The 6000-nt window shown below is 41.0% G+C and overlaps 1 protein-coding gene across 10 annotated transcripts in view; it reads right to left on the reverse strand.

Moving 5' to 3' along the window:
• The window catches only part of ANKRD44 (ankyrin repeat domain 44), a 239429-nt gene that overhangs the window by 115633 nt on the left and 117796 nt on the right, over positions 1–6000 (reverse strand). The window lies entirely within an intron of this gene.

Raw genomic sequence — 6000 nt, forward strand, 5'->3', positions numbered from 1 at the left:
AACAAAAATGCTTGCTTCAATTAAGTCATTAGAAATCATAAGATTAAAACATACAATGGTTTAGCAAATTGCCATTATAATGATCACAGGGATGTGTGCTGAATTTATACATCTCTCTATGATTTAAGATATAAATGATGGCACTTCCTGATAGAGATTAAGCCAAAACATGAAAAATGTATAAAATCTATAGATTTGTCATCATTACACCAGATACCAAAGTCCCACACATTTATTAAGAAACAGTCATTTACAGAATTTCATCCAAAAATAGTAATACCTAAAAGAACATATTAAGTATCCCCAATAGACAGAATGTATCCTTTCATTCAGGTACTGTTAATAAAAGAAAAAAAAGAAGTATCTGTTTCAGGAGAAACATTTTCCAGGGTCAAAGGTTAAATATGAGATTTCAAAAATGCGAATTTATTTTTGTAATGAAACCCATATACCAGTGCTTTAAAATGCACTGTTGATGGGAATGCAAATTGGTGCAGCCACTATGGAAAACAGTATGGAGTTTCCTCAAAAACTTAAAAACAGAAATACCATATGATCTAGTAATTCCACTACCCGGTATCTACCCAAAGAAAATGAAAACACTAATTCAAAAACATATACCCACCCCTACGTTTACGGCAGCGTTATTTATAATAGCCCAGAAATGGAAGCAACCTACGTGTCCATCGACAGATGAACAGACAAGGAAGATGTAGTGCATACACACACATACACACACACACACACACACATACACACACACACACACACACAGAGGAATATAATGCAGCGATAAAAAGGATAAGTTCTTGCCATTTGTGACACCATGGATGGACCTAGAGGGTATTATGCTAAGTGAAATAAGTCAGACTGAGAAAGACAAATGCCATATGATTTCACTCATATGTGGAATCTAAAAAACGAAACAAATGAATAAACAAATAAAACAAAAAACAGAAACAGACTCATAAATACAGAGAACAAACTGATAGCTAAGGAAAGGGGGTAGGGAGATGGGCAGATAGACGAAGGGGAGAGGGAGACACAAGCCTCCGGTCAGGGAATAAATGACTCATGGGAATGAAAGGCACAGCATAGGGAATATAGTTAATGATACTGTAACAGCTTTGTATGGTGACAGATGGGAGCTACACTTGTGAGCACAGCATAACATCTAGAGAAAGTGAATCACTGTGTTGTACACCTGAAACTCGTGTAACATTGTATGTCAACTATATTCAAATAAAAAAAATTTTAATTAAAAAAAAAAAGAAAACATAGCAACCTACAAATACATTTAAAAAAATAACTCCTTGTTTTAAAAACTTCACAGTGGGAAACAAATAATCATTTGAATAAGTATTTCTCAGAGTGAACCAAGGACTAACTGCATCTAAGTCACCCAGGGCTCTTGTTAGAAATGTGAGTTCTGATTTTTCTGAGGCGTTCCAAGATGGCGGAGGAGCAGGAGACCTAAAGTTCGTCTGGTCCCAGGAATTCAGCTAGAGAGCTACCAAACCATTCTGAATACCTATGAACGCAACTGGAGAACCAAGAAAAGAGTAGCAAAAACTCTATGAACAGAAAAGCGATCACTTTCTGCAAGGAGGAGAAAAGATGGTGGAGGAGTAGGAGACCCTTTCTCAGCTGGTCCCAAGTTGAGCCAGATATCTACCGGACTATCCTGAAAACCCATGGAATCAGCCTGGGACGCAGGAAGATACATCTGGATCTCTACAAACGAACATCTCCAGCGCTGAATATTGAGGTACCAAACGGGAAGCCATGAATCTGCGCACAGATATTGGAAGATAAACGGAAAGGGGAGGGAGCTGACGTGCTTGGGCGCCAGGAAGCGGTAGTCACCTGCACTGGGGAGCGGGCCAGACTCGCGGACTGGCACCCGCGAGAGAGCCGACTGAGACCATGAGCCTGGGAATGCGCACGACCAGACTGAAAATCCAAGCTCTGGAGCACTCACTGGAACCAGACTAAAACCAGGAGCTCGGGAGTGCACGCGTCCTAACCGAAAACCAGAGCTCTGGAGCGTACACTTGAACTAGACTGAAACCAAGAGCGTGGGAGCTCCAGAGCACACGTGAACCACACTGAAACAGGGAGCTCGAGAGCGCGCGCAGGAACCGGGGGCGGCTGGCAGTGTTAGAAGCACAAAGGGCAGAGACGTGGGGCCCTGGAAGTGAGAGCTGGGACACCAGCTATGGGGTGCACATCCCAGGACGCTGCTGGGTTTTTAGCAGCACCGACAGAAAGAGAGTTAAAGTGGCCACGAGAGCTCAGTGGAGAGCGGACTGCGATCTCTCTGTTCTGAGACAGAGGCTAGGATACGGCCACTGCTGCTCTGACTCTTAGAAGAGCCACAGAAAACTGCCAGGGAAAGCCACCAGAGAACAAAAGCCCAGAAATACCAGCTCACAGTGTGCCCAACTCCATCCCCCCTCGCAGGGGACGGGGTGACTCTACTCAAACAGGGTTGCCTGAGTATCAGCATGGCAGGCCCCTCCCCCAGAAGGCAGGCTGAAAAATCAGGAAGCCCACATCCCTGAGGTCCCTATAAAACAAGTACACACTGCCTGGGTCCTGGTCAATAATGTGGGCTCTGGGCATCCCCGCAACCTCTCCTCATCAGAATGACGAGGAGGAGAAATCCCCCCCAGCAAAGAAAAGATAATGGGTCTGTGGCCTCTGCCACAGAACTGATGGATATGGATATAACCAAATTGTCAGAAATGGAGTTCAGAGTAACAATGGTCAAGATGATGTGTAGGCTTGAAAAAACTATTAATGAAAATATTAACGAGAATACAGAATCTCTAAGGGCAGAAATAAGAGCGAGTCTGGCAGAAATTAAAAATGCTATGAATCAATTGCAGTCTAAACTAGATGCTCTGACAGCCAGGGTAAATGAGGCAGAAGAACGAATTAGTGAACTGGAGGATGGGATGGTAGAAGAGAAAGTTAAAACGGAAACTTGCCTCAAAAAAATCCAGTCTCAAGAATACAGATTACAGGAGATTACTGACTCAATGAAACGTTCCAATGTCAGAATCATCGGCATCCCCGAGGGGGTGGAGAAAGAGAGAGGTCTAGAAGAGATATTTGAACAAACTGTAGCTGAGAATTTCCCTAATCTGGCAAAGGAAACAAGCATTCGTGTCCAAGAAGCAGAGAGGACCCCTCCCAAGGTCAATGAGAACTGACCTACACCACGTCATGTCATAGTGCAAATCACAAATATTAGATCCAAGGATACAGTATTGAAAGCAGCGGGGGAAGAAAATCCTTACGTACAGAGGGAAAAATATCAGAATAACGTCAGACCTGTCTACAGAGACCTGGCAGGCCAGGAAGGGTAGGCAGGGTATTTTCAAAGCTCTATCTGAGAAGAACATGCAGCCAAGGACCCTTTATCCAGCAAGGCTGTCATTCAGAACTGATGGAAAGATAAGGACCTTCCAGGATAGGCAGAAACTGAAGGAATTTGTAACCATCAAACCAGCCCTACGGAAGATCTTAAGGGGGGTTCTATAAAAGTAAAAAGGCCCCGAAAGAGATACAGAACAGAAATTTACAATCTATAGAAACAAAGACGTCACAGGCAACATGACATCATTAAAATCATATCTCTCAATAATCACTCTCAATGTGAATGGCCTAAATGTTCCCATAAAACGCCACAGGGTTGCAGATAAAAAGACATGACCCATCCATTTGCTGTCTACAAGAGACTCATTTTGAACCTAAAGATACATCCAGACTGAAAGTGAAGGGATGGAAAACCATTTTTCATACCGATGGACCTCAAAAGAAATCTGGGGTAGCAATTCTCATATCAGACAGAATAGATTTTAAACTAAAGACTGTTGTTAGAGACAGAAGGACATTATATTATTCTTAAAGGATGTATCTAACAAGTGGATATGACAATTATAAATATCTATGCCCCCAACAGGGGAGCAGCTAGATACACAAGCCAACTCTTAACCAGAATAAAGAGATATATAGATAATAATACGTTAATAGTAGGGGACCTCAACACTCTGCTCTCAGCAATAGACAGATCACCTAAGCAGAAAATCAACAAAGACACAAGAGCTTTGAATGACATACTGGACCAGATGGACCTCATAGATATATATAGAACAATACACCCCAGAATAACAGAATACTCATTATTTTTGAATGCACATGGAACTTTCTCCAGAATAGACCATATACTGGGTCACAAAACAGGTCTCAACAGATACCAAAAGACTGAGATTATTCCCTGCATATTCTCAGACCACAGGGCTTTGAAACTGGAACTCAATCACAAGGAAAAATTTGGAAAAACTCAAACACTTGGAAACTAAGATCCATCCTGCTCAAGAATGATTGGGTAAACCAGGAAATTAAAAATCAGTGTAAACAATTTCTGGAGACCAATGAGAATGAAAACACATCGATCCAAAACCTATGGGACTCTGCAAAGGCAGTCCTAAGGGGAAAATACATAGCCATCCAAGCCTCACTCAAAAGAATAGAAAAATCTAAAATGCAGTTTTTATATTCTCACCTCAAGAAGCTGGAACTGGAAAAGAAGAACAGGCCTAACCCACGTACGAAAAGGCAGGTGATCAAGATTAGAGCAGAGACCAATTAATTAGAAACCAGAAGCACAGTAGAGCAGATCAACAGAACTAGAAGCTGGTTCTTTGAAAGAATAGATAAGATCAATAAGCCACTGGCAAGACTTATTCAAAAGAAAAGAGAAAGGACCCAAATTAATAAAATTATGAATGAAAGGGGAGAGATCATGGCCAACACCAATGAAATAGGAAGGCTCATTAGAAACTTTTATCAACAGCTTTATGCCAATAAATTAAACAACCTGGAAGAAATGGATGCCTTCCTGGAAACATATAAACTACCAAGACTGAAACAGGAAGAAATTGATTATTTAAACAGACCGATTAATTATGAAGAGATTGAAGCAGTGATCAGAAACCTCCCCAAAAACAAGAGTCCAGGGCCTGACGGATTCCCTGGGGAATTCTACCAAACAGTTAAAGAAGAAATAATACCTATTCTTCTGAAGCTGTTTCAAAAAATAGAAACAGAAGGAAAACTACAAAACTAATTCTAGGAGGCTAGTATTTCCTTGATCCCCAAACCAGGCAAAGACCCCATCAAAAAGACCCCATCAAAAAGGAGAATTACAGACCGATTTCCCTGATGAATATGGATGCCAAAATTCTCAACAAGATCCTAGCTAATAGGATCCAACAGTACATTAAAAGGATTATCCATCATGACCAAGTGGTATTCATCCCTGGGATGAAAGAGTGGTTCAACATTCACAAATCAATCAGTGTGATAGATCATATCAATAAGAAAAGAGTCAAGAACCACGTGATCCTTTCAATTGATGCAGAAAAAGCATTTGACAAAATAGAGCATCCTGTCCTGATTAAAACCCTTCAGAGTGTAGGGATAGAGGGTACATTCCTCAATTTCATAAAAATTATCTATGAAAAGCCTACAGCGACTATCATTCTCAATGGGGAAAAGCTGAAAGCCTTTCCCTTAAGATCAGGAACACGACAAGGATGCCCACTCTCGCCATTATTATTCAACATAGTACTAGAAGTCCTTGCAACAACAATCAGAAAACAAAAAGGGATAAAAGGTATCCAAATTGGCAAAGAAGAAGTCAAACTGTCTCTCTTCACAGATGACATGATACTCTATATGGAAAACCCAAAAGACTCCACCCCCAAACTACTAGAACTTATAGATCAATTCAGTAATGTGGCGGGATATCAGATCAATGCTCAGAAATCAGTTGCATTTCTGTACACGAACAATGAGACTGAAGAAAGAGAAATTAGGGAATCCATTCCATTTACTATAGCACCAAAAATCATACGTTATCTTGGAATTAACTTAACCAGAGACGTAAAGGATCTATATTCTAGAAACTACAAATCACTCTTGAAAGAC

The sequence above is a fragment of the Ailuropoda melanoleuca genome, chromosome 2 (assembly GCF_002007445.2).
Source record: "Ailuropoda melanoleuca isolate Jingjing chromosome 2, ASM200744v2, whole genome shotgun sequence".
NCBI lineage: Eukaryota > Metazoa > Chordata > Mammalia > Carnivora > Ursidae > Ailuropoda > Ailuropoda melanoleuca.